This window comes from Cricetulus griseus, chromosome X, assembly GCF_003668045.3.
Source record: "Cricetulus griseus strain 17A/GY chromosome X, alternate assembly CriGri-PICRH-1.0, whole genome shotgun sequence".
In the NCBI taxonomy this organism is placed as follows: Eukaryota; Metazoa; Chordata; class Mammalia; order Rodentia; family Cricetidae; genus Cricetulus; species Cricetulus griseus.
The window spans coordinates 41,898,426-41,914,106 of record NC_048604.1 but is presented as its reverse complement, the minus strand read 5'-3'; the positions used below and the strand labels follow the sequence as shown (position 1 = coordinate 41,914,106).

Below are 15,681 nucleotides of genomic sequence, written 5' to 3'. Positions count from 1 at the left end.
CTGACAGGAGTAAGATGGTATCTCAGAGTTGTTTTGATTTGCATTTCCCTGATGGCTAAGGATGTTGAACACTTCCTTATGTGTCTTTCAGCCATTTTAGATTCCCCTACCGAGAATTGTCTATTTAGTTCTGTACCCCACTTTTCAATTGGATTGTTTGGTGTTTTGCAGACTAGCTTCTTGAGTTCTTTGTATATCTTGGAAATCAGCCCTCTGTCAGATGTAGGTTTGGTGAATATCTTTTCCTAGTCTGTGGGCTGCAGTTTTGTCTTGCTGACTGGGTCCTTTGCCTTACAGAAGCTTCTCAGTTTCAGGAGGTCCCATTTATCCATTGTTGATCTCAATGTCTGTGCTACTGGTGTAATGTGCAGGAGGAAGTGGTTTCCTGTACCAATTCACTCAAGGGCAATTCCCACTTTCTCTTCTAATAGGTTAATTGTGGCTGGATTTATGTTGAGGTCTTTGATCCATTTGGACTTATGTTTTGTGCATGGCTATAGACATGGATCTGTCTGCAGTCTTCTACATGCCAGCATCCAGTCATGCCAGCAGCATTTGTTGAAGATGCTTTCTTTATTCCATCATATAAATTTAGCTTCTGGACAAGTGATGAGCAAAGGGGTCCAGACCAGGCTGTTGAAACGCACAGAATCAGCTGACCTGAACAACAGGGAGAGCTCTTGGTCCCCCGACTTACAGCTGGGAAATCCGCATGGGACTGATCCAGACCCCAGGAACATGGGTCAGTGAGGAGACCTCAGAAATCCATGGGGCCTCCTATAGTAGATCAGTACTTATCCCTAGCATTGGTGTGGATTTTGGGAGCCCATTCCACATAGTGGCATACTCACTGAGCCAAGACACACGGGGATGGGCCTAGGCCCTATCCCAAAGGATATGACAGACTCTGAAGACCACCCCTATGGAAAGCCTCACCGTCGCTGGGGAGCAGAAAGTGTATGTAATAGGTAGGGTTTTAGTTGGTAGGGGAGGATGGGAGGGAAAGGGAATTGGGATTGACATATAAAACAATCTTGTTTCTAATTCAAATAAATAAATGAAAAAATTTCACTATTTCATTCTTTTTACCATCTGATTAATACTCCAATGTGTAAATGTACCCTTACTATATACCTGAAATCTGTGGTCTGTGAACTGTAGCTTGTTTATCATTTCTTTAAAGACTAAAATGTATGTATAAGGAAATACATGCTATATTCATCTTTCAGAGTCTGGGGTTACCTCTCTCAGCTTGATTTCTTTTTCTAGTTCCATCCATTTGCCTGCAAATTTCATGATGTCTTTTAAAAGAACATATGAGTAATATTCCATTGTGTGAATGTATCACATTTTCTTTATCCATTCATCTGTTGAGGAACAAATAGGTTATTTTCAATTTCTGGCTATTATGGATACATCAGCAATTAACATGGTTGAGAAAGTGTTCTTGTGGTAGCAGGAAGCATCCTTTGGGTATATGCTTAAGCGTGATATAGCTGGGTCTCGAGGTAGATTAATTCCCAACTTTGTGATGAATCACCATTCTGATTTCCAAAGTAGCTGTACAAGTTTGCCCTCCTGCCAGCAGTGGAGAAGTGTTCCCCTTATTCCACATCCTCACCAACATGAGCTATCACTTGTGTTATTGATCTTAGCCATTCTGGCAGGTGTAAGACAAAATTTCAAAGTAGTTTTGATTTGCATTTCTCTGATGATCAAAGTTGTTGAACATTTAAATATTTCTCAACTATTTGAGTTTCCTCATTTGAGAATTCTCCATTTAGATTTTAATTGGGTTGTTTCCTTGATATCTAGCTTTTTGAGTTCTTTAAAAATTTTGGATATTAATCCTCTACCAGATATTTAGTTGGTGAAAATCTTTTCCCATTCCATAGCCTGACATATTGTCCCAACCTTGTTTAAACAACAGTGCTTCTTTAGAATGTTCTACATCAATCATTGCTTCAAAAGCTTCAAATTCGGCTCCATTATTTCTTACAGCAACAAGTATTGTAATAAATTCAAACTGCTCTCTTAGTTTCCAGTTCTATAGGATTATCAGTGCATAACAAAATGAAATTGTATCCTCTCTCTAGTTTAATACTATCAGTAATTTTCTTTTACTTTTCTTAATTATTTATTCAACTCTCACACAATACATCCAACCATAGTTTCCCCTCTCCTCATTCTTCCCAGTTTCCTCTTTTCTCTTTTCACTTAACTAACACAGTTAAAAATTAATTTCTTTTCTTGATCAGAGGCTACCAACTCCTTTAGTTCCATTCTCTTCTCAAACCCAATATTCCACTTATAGCTGACTGCTTGCTTGTGCTCATGTGGCATCTCATCCCCTCCTCTCATTCCCAGCCTCCAACTTACCATCAACTCCCAAAGATATCTCCCATTATCACTCACCCACAGTCACAGAAAGAACTTATTCCTCCTTTTACCAATATTCTTACTGCATCTTTTGAATTCTTCTGCCCTAGCATGTTTGGCTTTTAGTTTTATTTACTTATTTACTTTATTTATTTTTCCCTTTACTAGACTGTGACTTTTATCATTAGATACTTTGGTTATCTCATTCCTAGAAGTAAGCACACTGTCTGAAGTTCAGTAACTTGGGTATCATGTATGTGTATATCCACAGATATGTGTGTGACTAAATGCACAGATATACTAATTAGTGAACATCCCAGGTAAGATATTTTCTTTACTGTGATAACTTAAAATGTCTAACAGCATCCCTCTCTGCAAATGTCCCATTAAATTCTTTTACAAAGTCCAATTTTAGAAATATTGTATTTGTTGCTTTCAAGAAGTGTATAATGGCTAAAGATTTATTTTGTTGGTAGAGTCTTGGCCAGATATTCATGAAGGCCAGGGTTTCAATCCCAGTATTGATTTATAGATTGGGCATGATAACACATACACATGATCACAGCACTCAACTTTGGCAAAGTAGGAAAGAAAATCTGAAGTTCAAGGTCATCTTTGCCTAAATAGTTTATTGTCTAAAGAAATTAAGGAAAGAAAAATATATTTAGATAGGAAGAAACCTTGGTGGTTTCATTGGTAAGGGTGATCATAGTTAATACTTTTAAAAAGCAAAGATCATAATGTCTTAACATGGAAAAATATTTGCTTCTTGATAACATTTAGTATTCAAATAACTTTCCATGTAGCACATGCTTTTTCTACCATCCCACATAATATTTCAAAATCTTCCCCTGGAATTCATATACTTATCTAGCCAAGTAAACAAAAATGTACAGGGTTTCAGTAGCCTTAAATATCAGCATAGAAAGTCATGTATATATATAGTACTTCCAACCACATCTTCTTGACCAGAGTTTAGCATTCCAATGGAATTCCAATTAAAGTTACACAGTAAGAACTACTTAGAGACACTCTCACTCAGATGGACTGAAAGAAGCTGAGAGCAGCCAAAACCCTGCCTACCAGAAATAAGAAGAGATCAGCCAAGCTGTGTGGAAGAGGCTCAGACCATCTCAGCTGTCTGCAAGAGAAAGTCTCTGTCCTGATGAGCTTCTTATAGGTTGTTCCCTGTGATCCTGGTTTTGAGTTTTGAGAGCTGTCACCCATGCTAGAGTGACCTTTGGTGATGCAGCTGTGAATCATTTCTGTTCCTTTAAATTACCCATCTATTCCTCCTAGAAACCCCAATAAAACTCACTGGTTCACAAAACGAAAAAAAAAACAGAGGAGAATTCAGAGGAGCACAGAGATTTAGATGAGTTTTGGTTGTAATGAGGCAATGTAGAATTTCCTCTGGGAGCATCCCTAAGATTGTTGTTGGGAACAGACAGTCCTATAACAATGAAAACCTCACTCTTTCTAGAGAGCAGTCTGTTTCCTTACTGTACAACTTTTCACTGCAAAGTTTTTCCTTATGTTGGACTGTAATCTGTTTTTCCACTTAGCCCCTCCAAAAGCTGAATATACTAACAGGGTCATGAACGTGTGTGTGTGTGTGTGTGTGTGTGTGTGTGTGTGTGTGTGTGTGTGTGTGTGTGTGTGTGTGTTTATTCTTAAAGGGACCTTATCATGTCTTTCCTTTTCTGGATATATTCTAACAAAGAATGTCAGTGTAATTCTTACAATATGAATCCATGTACCAGAGACACATAACTCCTTTAGAGCATAAGACAACTGACTTCCTATGTTGCAGCCACTGTGTAAAATGAGATCACCCATCTGCAAGCACTTTTTACAGTATAAAGCAGCACATTCACAGAAGATATCATTATCCTTATAAATGTAGCTTGAAATTGTGTGAGCTTATTCAGCAGCCACATCACACTGTTGGCTAGTCCTTTAGACTTGTGCTTAGATAAACTCCCCAAGCCTTTTAACAGGAGTTACTATGTGGAAGAGCCCATAATCATTTGTTCTGTGGTCACTGATAAATAAATCATTCACTTTGCGTCTTGAAGAAAAAGAGGACTAATAGTGTCTAGATAGCAGGGATAAATACCAGGTTGAAGTTCTTTGCAAGTTGTAGATCTCATCAACCGACACAAACCACTTAAACCAAAATTGATGGTTTTTTTAGTGTAAATTCAGTTAACTAAGCATATTTTCTTCTCTGCATCACACTAAATACTTGATTTTTATCCACTTGTGGCATTGGAGTGGGGACAGCTTTAAAACGTTTGATTTCTTCTTTAGTAGCTAATGGTTTTGTTTTCATTAACTAGTCTCTATGGCCAAGAACTGGGCTCTTTTTTCCAATAATTATGAAAGCCTGTGTAAACAATTTAAAGTATACAGAAGTATAGAAACTTTAAATAATAGCAAGATTGAGATTGCATGATTGATACAGTTAAGTAGAAATATGAAAAAAAAACCCTTTTCCACAATATTCTTTGTCCTCTCTAGAAACATTTTGGATCATTTACTTCTTAAGCCCATTAATCAGGTCCCATCTGCTAAATCCAGGATTAGTGGACCATAATGAAAGGATCAGGGTATTTTATTGCAGTCACTTTAATTGCTTTGTCTATTTGTATTCTTCCATGGGGAATTGTTGATGGCATTTTCAAATATTGAGCCTTTGAAAAACTTCCCAAATAATTAATTGTATTACTTCAATCAGGCAAAGGCTACTACATTACACAATGTTTTATTAACTCACTTTGGTCTTGGTAGACTAGAATTTCCAGTTTTCTATGTAAGAGAAAGAGAGCCCATCTTTCTTCCTGGATAATGAAAAGTACCCAGCAGTTTTTGCTAGGTCTATGTCTAATGTCTCTTCAGATAGTCAGCAGAGGAAGACAGTTCTGTGTCATCTGTAGGCATATCCTATGGAGTTGGACTGGTTGCCTTTTGCTCTCCATTACTGTATGTGCCAGGTTCCTAGGGCTGCTTTCAAAAGGGCTACAAGCTGAGTAGCCAAAAGTGATATAACCATATTGTACCCCAGTTCTTGAGACCAGATGTCTAAAATCACTGTCTTAGTAGTGTTGGTTTATTTTGAAGGTACAAAAGGAGAATGAAGGTACCAAAGTTTTCTCCAAGCTTTGGGCAGTTTCTGGCAATCTTTAGTATCTCTACCATCACATGGTGCTATATCTTTATGTGTGCAGTGTTTCTGTCTGTAAGTGTTTCATCTTCTAATGATCCATTGGATTCTTTGGTTCACTTTATTACAGCTCAATATCATTCAAACACTGAAAAGACCATTTTTCCAAAAGGGTTATGTTTACAAGTACTATGATTAAGCACACAGTTTGAGAAAGACACATAGTTCCATCCACAATGTCATGCCTACTTGCATTTAAAGTCAAAGGATAATTAGCAGCAGGATGAAACATAAACATTTCTTTATTTCCAGAAAAGGTTGACAAACCAAAATCTGAGCACATGAGAGCCTGAATACTTATTTTTCCATGTAATTTGAATTGTTGGAGAAATACAGCAGTAGACAAACATAGGCAGGTCTCAAGCAGCTCTTAAGAGACACATTTTCTGTACAATTGAACTTTAGCCTCAAGGCTGAATCTACAAGTCCTGCTTTCCAAGTCCAGTAGTAGAAATCCCCGTATACATATGAAGAACCTTTCAAAACTGGGATTCATTTCAAGTACTGTTTTTTTTTTCTCCCATTTCCTGGGGACATAAGGGATTACTAATTTTAGCTATCTCCCATGACAGAAATATTTCCTTAACACCTGTAAAATTCTAAGATCCAATGTATTTCTACAATCTGTATTTGTGGATAAATATAAATTATAATTAGGAAAAATTGAATAAGAATCGTTTGTTGTACCACAACACTGAGGAGAGCAAATGCTGAGCACTGTAATATTAGACGTATATGTACAATTACAGAAGGTCCATCATAAGCCAGTGTTACTTGAGTTATTCTTCTTAGTTAACCAGACCTTCTTCCCAAAAGCTTGAGAGGAAAGAGGGTGTTTGGGAAAGTATTGGAAAATAACCAGCATTATTCTATTGTTTGCTTATAAGTATATTGCTACTAATAATTGTGAATTGAGTTCTGAGATTTTTGCTATGTAGGAGTGGTGCCACCTGGATTTTATTTAATCCAAACATATGATGCAACTTGTGTTGTCTTTCTAGTACTCCATACATGGCAATGAAGATGCCCTGTGTCTTCCTAGAGGTAAACACAGAGTTCAGCTAATAGACAAGCAAGAAGTGCTGAATAATCAACGTATAGTTCTTATGCACTCGGTATTAGGTGCAGCATTCACATTAACATCCCTAGGTTGTTAGTGCTGGTACAGTGATGTGGGATGATTTAATCCTCTATCTGTGTATAGTTGTGAAATAACTTCTCACACTCCCTTCCCTGCCTAAAGACCTTCTTTTATGCCACCAAGCTTGACCTTTGTAAAAGTACTGTAATTTGCATAAATTTAAATAGCAATTTATACAATGTATGATTTAAGCAACAATTTATTAGATTGAAGTCATGCAACAAAGAATTATTGAGCTCTAATTGTGAAACGAACACTTTAAGTAATGCATTTTTTTTTCATTTGGCTATTACTGTCTCAGCAGAGGAGAGAGTAAGTAAATTAACTTATTACTTTACATCAATATAATATTACAAAATGTTATTAAGAGTTTTAAGTGGAAAAAAGAAAGAATATCTACCTGTGGATGGGTCAAGATGCATAAACTTTAAGGAGAGGTAAGAAATATCATATGAAAAAGGAGAAGAAATGTGTTTCATGAATGGAATAGCATATATTAAGTTCTTACAGAAGAAGAAAAGTTCAGCTAGTTTTGCAAGTCTTAAGTCTAGTATATCTAGAACATTAGAATTTGCAGTGATACAGATAAGGGTGGCATACAGCAAGGTCAGGGAGCTGAATCATGATTAAATCACACAAAATCTCAAAGAAGCACTCCCACCAAGACGGTTGAGGTTGCTAATTATATACACCTGTATTTTTAAACTTTATTTTTTATTCATTTTACATACCAACCACAGTCCCCCCTCCTCTCCTCTCACTTCCCCTCACCTTCCCCAACCATGCCCATCCTCTTCTCAGAAAGGGTAAGGCCTCCAAGGGGGAATCAACAAAGCCTGGCACATTCAGTTGAGGCAGAACCAACTCCCTACACCCTGCATCAAGACTGAGCAAGGTATCCCACCATAGGGAATGGGTTTCAAAAAGCCAGCTCATGCACTAGGGATGGATCCTAGTCCCACTGACAGGGGTCACACACTACAGACCAGCCTACAAAACTGTCACCCACATGCAGAGGTCCTGGTTTGGCCCCATGCAGGATCACCAGCTGTCTGTCTACAGTTGGGTACGCCTCTATTGTTACCTTTTTTCTCAAAATAATTTCACACTTCAAAGAATGGTTGTCAAAATAGCACAAAGAGGTCCTAAACACCCATCTGCACAGCTTCATTTTACAAGGGCACTAGTTAAAAGAATATGGTATCATTTCTGGAAAATGATAAAAGGATCACAAAATGAACTGCTTGGACAAAGAAAGGTGTGATTGTTTTCCATGTGGTAAGATCAAGAACACTCACTTAAATTGAGCCTTCTATGTCTCAGATATAGGCTTACAAGCTGGAAATTAACAACAGAAACATAATTCTCATCTTTATAATCTTACAGTGTAGCATATTTAGTGGCATATTGGACATAGCTAGGTGAAAGTAATAATATATTTTTAAAAAATGTTCTGAAGACATATTGTATATCATCACCTCTGTGAGATTTATATGGTTAAAAATAATAATTCAGTAATTGACCTGATTCTGTGAGCATTTGGATTTCTCTTTTTCTGTGAATAAATTTGGCTATGTCACACCATAGTGTCACTGAAAATTCTGGAATTTTGATGCTCACCTTACACAGACACAATTTAAGTGGCTTCTGTATGTACATCCAACATATATTTTATTATTATCCACTCTTTTTAAGTGAATGTCTGTTTAACAGAAAGTTTTTTTCTGCTAGGACAGATGCCACTTCTCTCAAAGGCTAGGCTTTGAAAAGGCACAACATTTGACTTAGTCTATTGGGTAAAGTAAGCTACAAGTACAGCACAGAGTTAAGGGGTGGCAAAATTGCCCCTACCTTTCAAAAGAATGAATTACATTCATACAGTGGTTGGTAACAACCTTTGCAAAAAATTAATTATGGAAAAGTTTGCAAGGAGATTAGAATTATAAATTACATGATCAAATGAGAAATCTGAACTTTTCAAGGTAGGGCACTCTTAAGAGAACTTACAGTTCAACCATGTTGTTTTTCATGTGAAGAAACTCAAGCCTCAAAAGAAAAAGTATAACCATACCATAAAAGTTCCACATCCACATGACACATAATATCCCAAATAGTTACTCCAAGTCAGTGCTTTTTATGTTACATTCTTTCCCCTCCCCTTTCTTAAGGGTTGGGAGGGGGAAACAATGTATTTTGGGATTTTTCTTCATTCTTTATACATTTTCAAAGCAACATTAGAATGACATATAGCTTGGAACTTAACAGGCTTTATTAGGCCTGTAGAAAAACAAAAATAGATGCTGCACCATCTTGGGAAAGCAAGGAAGACACTAGGCTGTGGCTTTGTTTTATTTTGTGTTGCTGCTTCCCAAATGGATTCATGTTGTGCCATTTTATGTTTGCTTATTCTGTCTGTCAAGAGAATGACTTATCTGAAGTTGAATGCCTCATATATTCTGTAAATTACAAATAGCAACATTCTGCGCTACTATTTTGACCTTTTCAACAATGTGTAATTTTCATGGTATGCCACTGCACATTGCCTCTTGTTTACAGCCTCGGTGAACTGTGGAAAAGAGGTGGGATGGCCATCAAATCAAAATATACAATACCGAGAAGGTCAAAATAATGTATCATGAAACCAATTCTCAAAGTGAGGTTTAAAATCAAGATAAATCTGTCTTATTACTGCCTCTTCCTTCCCATCATACCCACGGAGGCTGGGCATGAGGGCATGTGACCATAATCCCAGTCCTCAGAAGGCAGAGTCAGAAGTACTGCAAATTAACAATGAGCCTACTCTATACAGCAAGTTCCAAAACAGTCATAACTATGCAATGTGGTCCTGATTCAAAGAGCAGAAGAGTAGAGGTAGAGATTATGTGCATGTTACTAATGATGCTGAAGATATAAATGAACAATATGATAAGTAAAATCTCACTGATTTTTAAATGCATTTTGAAAAGAATTTTACTATGTTTGAGTATACCCAAGATCCATCTCAAAATGAGTTGATATCCAATAACAAATGGTCAGCTCATATACAAGTAACATTATATGGACTAAGAAATTTATAATTGTGCATTTAGGAATATACACACATATATAAACAATCAAAGAAAAATACATCATGAACTTGAAAGAGAAAATAGTGAGGCATGTAGGAGGATTCAGATAAAGGAAAGGAAAGGGAGAAATGGTGTAATTATATTACAATCTCAAAAACTAAAAATATTTTTAAATGGGTTGATATTACTATCTTTTAACTCAAGTACATGAACAGGAATTTCTTTCTTTGTTCTTTTTAATCTTCTCTCATATACTAAATATGGACCACAATTTCTCCTCCCTCCACTCTACTCAGTCCCTCCCTTCTACCTCCCCTCTTCCCCCATCTGAGGGATATCAACTAAACACAGCATAACAAGTTACAGTAAGTCTAGACACATCATGAATTTCTATTTCAGATTCCAAAATTTGTTTAAATTTTGATTCTGTTTCAATTTTACTATTGACATCCCATTTTAGCACATACAGGTTGGGATTTTAAAGATGTTTGAAAATCATGGTATCAGTGGCATTCTACTATTAGTAGGAGAACTATGTCAAAAAATCAATGTAAAACTGAAGTCAAACATGACCAATTGAGAAGAGGCAGATTTACTGAGGAACATCCCTACAGAACATGGAATCCTGGTAAAACAAAACCACAAGTACTCTCCAAGATATTCTGGTCTTTGAAAACCTATTTCTAGCCAGGAATTCTAGTGCTTGCCTATTATCCTAATACCTGGGAAGCTGATGCTTCATAGAAGGATCATAATTTAAAGGCCAGAGAAACATTTCCTCACAAACCAACAAAACCCCTCAGGGTAAAAACAAGTCCCAAGCCGGGTGTTGGTGGCAGAAGCCTTTAATCCCAGCACTCAGGAGGCAGATACAGGAGGATCTCTGTGAGTTCGAGGCCAGCCTGGTCTACAGAGCGAGTGCCAGGACAGCCTCCAAAGCTACACAGAGAAACCCTGTCTTGAAACAAACAAACAAACAAAAAGAACAAGGCCCAAACAATCTTTTTGCTGCCTTAAAGAAAAGCTGAAGCTTTACAAAATGAACTTTCATTCTCTGCCTCTGTGTTTATGTGTGTGCATGTCCGTATATGTGTATATGTGTACATGCATATCTATAGTGTGTTAAGCATGTATGTGCACTTCTAACTGTATAATAGATAGCCATAGGTTTATATCAGGTACATTTTCCTATTCATGTCCACTTTATTTCTTGAGACAGGGTTTCTCACTGAACCTAGCTAGAGCTCTTTGTATAGCCTATACCAGCTGGTCAGCAAGCTTTCCTATATTAGCCTATGTCTGACCCTCACCCAGCACTGATGATATAAGAGAATGCTACCACATCTGATTTTTGCATGGGTGCTATGGAACCCAACTCAAATCCATGTGTTTGCTCAGAAAGCACTTTACCCAGCCTAACCTTTGATTAGATTGAAGGGCTGAAGATGGAACCTGGCACATTACATAAGCTAAACATGAGCAAGAGAGAATTATTTGTAACCAAACTTTGTAAAGCAAGACAATGCTAGACTTACATTTCAACTGCATTAACTATTTGAGAGTACATATGAATAGCATCCTTCACCATTGGGATATTCTACAGAGATCATGGTGCATGTTACTAAGATTAGTATAGATAAATTTTTGCAGTACTGTGGATTGAATTCAAGGCCCCCTACCTGCTATGTAAGCACTCTACCACTGAGCTATACCATCAGCAGGATAATCAGTTTCTGAAACACTAAGGAAATCTAATGGTGGCCATAAGCCACAGAAGCAGAGCTAGATTTTTCATGTCACTTAGCTTTAATCATCAAACCTTTCTCCTTTATCAGAATTAATGTGTTTGGATTTCACACTGCATCCACACTTCTTGCAATGTTGTAAGGTTTACCTCATTTAGCTAATGTTTGCCAGATCTAAAAACAAATGCTCACTAATTACTTGCTCCCAGACTTCAGATTTAAGCAGAACAGTTGTGGGGCTACCCATCTAAGGCCCCTCAGGAGAAAAGAAAACTACAACACATTTCTTTATGGCTGGCTTCTGAGAGCAAAGTAATAGGAACTTTCCCCATTCATCTTTTTCTACACCTGACATTGGAAGCCTTCATTGATCAAACACCAGTGCTTACAGATTCATTCTCAAAGCAGCTCATGCAGAGGGGTAGAGTATTGATTAATAGCTACCAATTAAAACCCAGTATATTGATATCCTGGTAAGTAGCAAATTATTGTCTATAAAGCAAAGAACAGTTCTCTAAGCATAACGAGACAAGGAGTATACTACATCTTGTGTCACAAAGAGGTGTGCTGATACTGATAATCAGTATATCACTTTAACTTATACCCATAGAGCAGAGATGCATTCACTCAAAGGAATTTACTGTCCACTTGCTATGTATCAGGGACAATCCTAGGCATTGGGAAAATGTTGAGTAAGATAAACAAAAGTATCTGCCCTCACTGCATTTACATTTTAGTTTGGGAAAATATTAGTTCCTGGGTAAGCAAACAAGATTCTCAAGTGGCCCAAAAAGGTTACATAAAAACAAGGTTATATAATGGTAACTAACTGCAAGAGCTTAGTATGATATGGTTAGAAGAGATATTTCTGAAGAGGTCATATTTAGTTTGACAATCCAAGAGAAGGGTTCACCAAAAGATTGAGAAATCATAACCAAAATAAGTAGGCTTTCTCTGCCCAATCTCATTATTGTCAAATTGGGAAAACAGAATAAACCAGTAACTTGGCTTCATTGGTTTCTTGAGATGAATAGAATATAAACAATTTTCTCTTGTGTTAATATATAAATTGTACTTGGTTTTGCAAGTTTGAATTATAAATGTTTGTATGTATTTGTGTGTGTATAAATCCTTTCCTGTGTCTGGGAGTAGTGAATAAGAAATTTCAGGGGCAAAGATGATAGATTATTTGTGATTTATAGCCACATAGAAGACCAGTTGGGTTGTTATATAGTTAGGACTGGTCTCTTTAAGCAACTAAACTGTGGTACTAAAAATATTAATGCAGCCTTTCCCTCTAATCCAAAAGGACAGATTAAGAATCAGGTTTTTATTCTCCGCACTTTGACCAGTTGTATGAACCACTGCCCACTGCACAAAGAAGCTCCTTTAATGAGATCTGAGAGCTGTACTAATCTATGGGTATAGAGATATGATTGTAGACAGAGGTTTGATACTGTTTCCATCTAGCAGAATAGTAACATCAGGCTCACCCCTGGGGCCTGGGAATATTCCTGCCATGGGTTCCTGGCAAGATTATAGTGCCATGTGTATTCACTTGTGATGCAGGTTGTAGATGGAATAGTACAAAATGAGTATGATCAGAATACATTGTATGAAAATTGTAAATAATTAACAAATATTACATTCAAAAGAATTAGATCAGTAAATACTTAATTTTATGTACTCTAATTTTTCAGTTAGGACTATATTTTCCTGAAGTAAAGATTTATATTTGAAAGGAATCTGGTTTTTAATGTTTCTATTTATTCTCTGAAAATTTCATAAAATATATTGTGATCATAATGTTTCCCCTCCCCCACTTACTCCCAGACCTTTCCTTGACTCCCTACACACACACGATTTTGTGTTTTTCCCTCTCACACAAACAACCTTCCCCCTCCCCCGCACACACAAAGTTTTGTGTTGGAAAACTAATCTTGAGTATGAGGCCTGCCCTAGAGTGTGGCCAATATACCCAGTTTCACTGCATTAAAGACAACTAATCTTCCCTATTCCCAAAGCTATCAGTTTTGAATTGCTTCCTGGATAACTATGGGACTTTTTCTAACTTCCTTGCCTCCATGCTAGGATTTTGCTGGGCTTGAGTTTATGTCGGTCTTGCTCATACTCTCATATTCAGTGTGATTTCTTATATGCACCTGTCCTGTTGTGTTCAGAAAAAGCCATTTCCTTGAAGTCATCCACCACCTCTGACTAGCACTATCTTTCCCCTTCTTCTTCCACATACATACCTGGACCTTAAGGAGAATAGTGTGGTAAAAATATCCCATTTAGGGATGAATGTTCAGAAGTCTCTCACTCTCCACATGAAGTCTAGTTGTGGGTCTCTGTGTTAATTACTATTTAGTACAACAAGGAGCTTCATTGCTGAGGGTTGAGTGATGGAGTGATGTTCTCATCTATATGTATAGCAATATATCCTTCAGCATCAATAGGTTTTCTTCTAGGGCCAATAACAGTGTCCATCTCATGAGGCAGATATTAATGCCAATAAAAAAGTGGTTGGCTACTCCCATAAATTTCTTCCCACTGTTGTATGAGTGGGAATATTATACAGACAGGTCATTGTTGTAGCTGAATGATTATTGATGATTATTTTCTCCTCCTATAGTGTGTGCTTCTGTCATTACTATGAGCACCAGGAATAGGCATGAAGCTTCCAGTTGAGTACCAGCTAGATTTCTTTACATACAATGGCATAACTGTTGTCTTCAGCAACAGGATATTCCTATCAAGAGCTGGAGGGTAGCAATAGGTTTGGGATGTCTATGGAACCCTTTTTTTGGCCAATGATTTAAAAAGATATAATCAATTCCCTGAACTAGATATGACACATAGTTGGGGAATTGGCCCCCCCACCTTTATAATAAGTCCTTTTAAGCATCTTTTACATATGTATGTATTTTAGGAAGCTTCTATAGTAGTAGGTTTCCATATGACTTTTCTAAAGGCCTTCAGTGTAAGTTATCCCTCCCTATATTCTACCATGCCCTCCTATCCCAATCTAATTATTTCTCCTGTTCTAATTTACCCTTTTCACCTTTATAAAACAACATTCCATTTTTCTTCCTTGGAAGATCCCTTCCTCTTCCCCTCTTTACTTTCCCCTATCCCTTCTCCCCTCTCCTTGAGTTATTTACTAACTATCTAAACTCCGTGGGTATTTTAAATGAAACACACATATCAAAAAATAAAAGATAGTGACCTTGAGGAAGCCTCAAATTTTGTTTCAAGCCCCAGATCTGAAAAAGATGCTGCAAGTCCTTCGAGAGTTGGCAGACGTCCAAAGCTACTGGGTGGACATGACTCTGAATCCACAAACAGCTAATTTAAATCATGTCCTGTCTAAAAACCGGAGACAGGTGAGGTTTGTGGGTGCCAAGATGTCCGAGCCTTCCTGTCTGGAAGAACATTATGACTGTAGTGTCCTGGACTCTCAGCACTTCTTCTCGGGAAAATACTGCTGGAAGGTGGACGGGACCAAGACAGCGTGGATCCTGGGTGTATGCAGTAACCCAGTAGAGCCCATGTTCTCTTTCAGCCAGAATCCCTGCAAGCAGAGTGCCTACTCGAGGTATCAGCCCCTGAGCAAATACTAGGTGATTGGGTTGCAGCATAAGCATGAGTACAGAGCCTATGAGGACTCCTCCACCTCCCTGCTCTTCTCCATGACAGTGCCCACCTCACCACATAGGGGTTTTCTTAGACTATGAGACTGGCACTGTCTCCTTTTATAATGTCACAAATCATGGCTTACCCATCTACACCTTCTCTAAGTATTACTTTCCTACTGCCCTTTGTCCATGTTTCAATCCCTGCAGCTGTGTAGTCCCAATGACTCTTCATCACCCAAGCCCTTGAAAGGTCTAGCACTCCTGCCACAACCAATGAGTAGATTCCTTCAATTATGAGTTTCCTCTCTGAGCTTCCGTTTTCTGTGTTCTCGTAGGATAACTTCCCACTGCTGCTAGTGAGAACTCTTGACAGATTTTATGGTAAATTTTTTTAACATTTCTCTGTTGAGCACCGTCCTTTTTTTGTTTTGTTTTGGTTATTCCAGACAGGGTTTCTCTTTATATCCCTGGCTGTGTTGGAATT

The 15,681-nt window shown here is 37.6% G+C and overlaps 1 pseudogene; it reads left to right on the top strand.

Annotated features, from left to right (window-relative positions):
• The first annotated feature begins 7,528 nt into the window (after positions 1-7,528).
• LOC100772197 lies at positions 7,529-15,444 on the top strand (annotated as a pseudogene).
• The last annotated feature ends 237 nt before the right edge of the window (positions 15,445-15,681 follow it).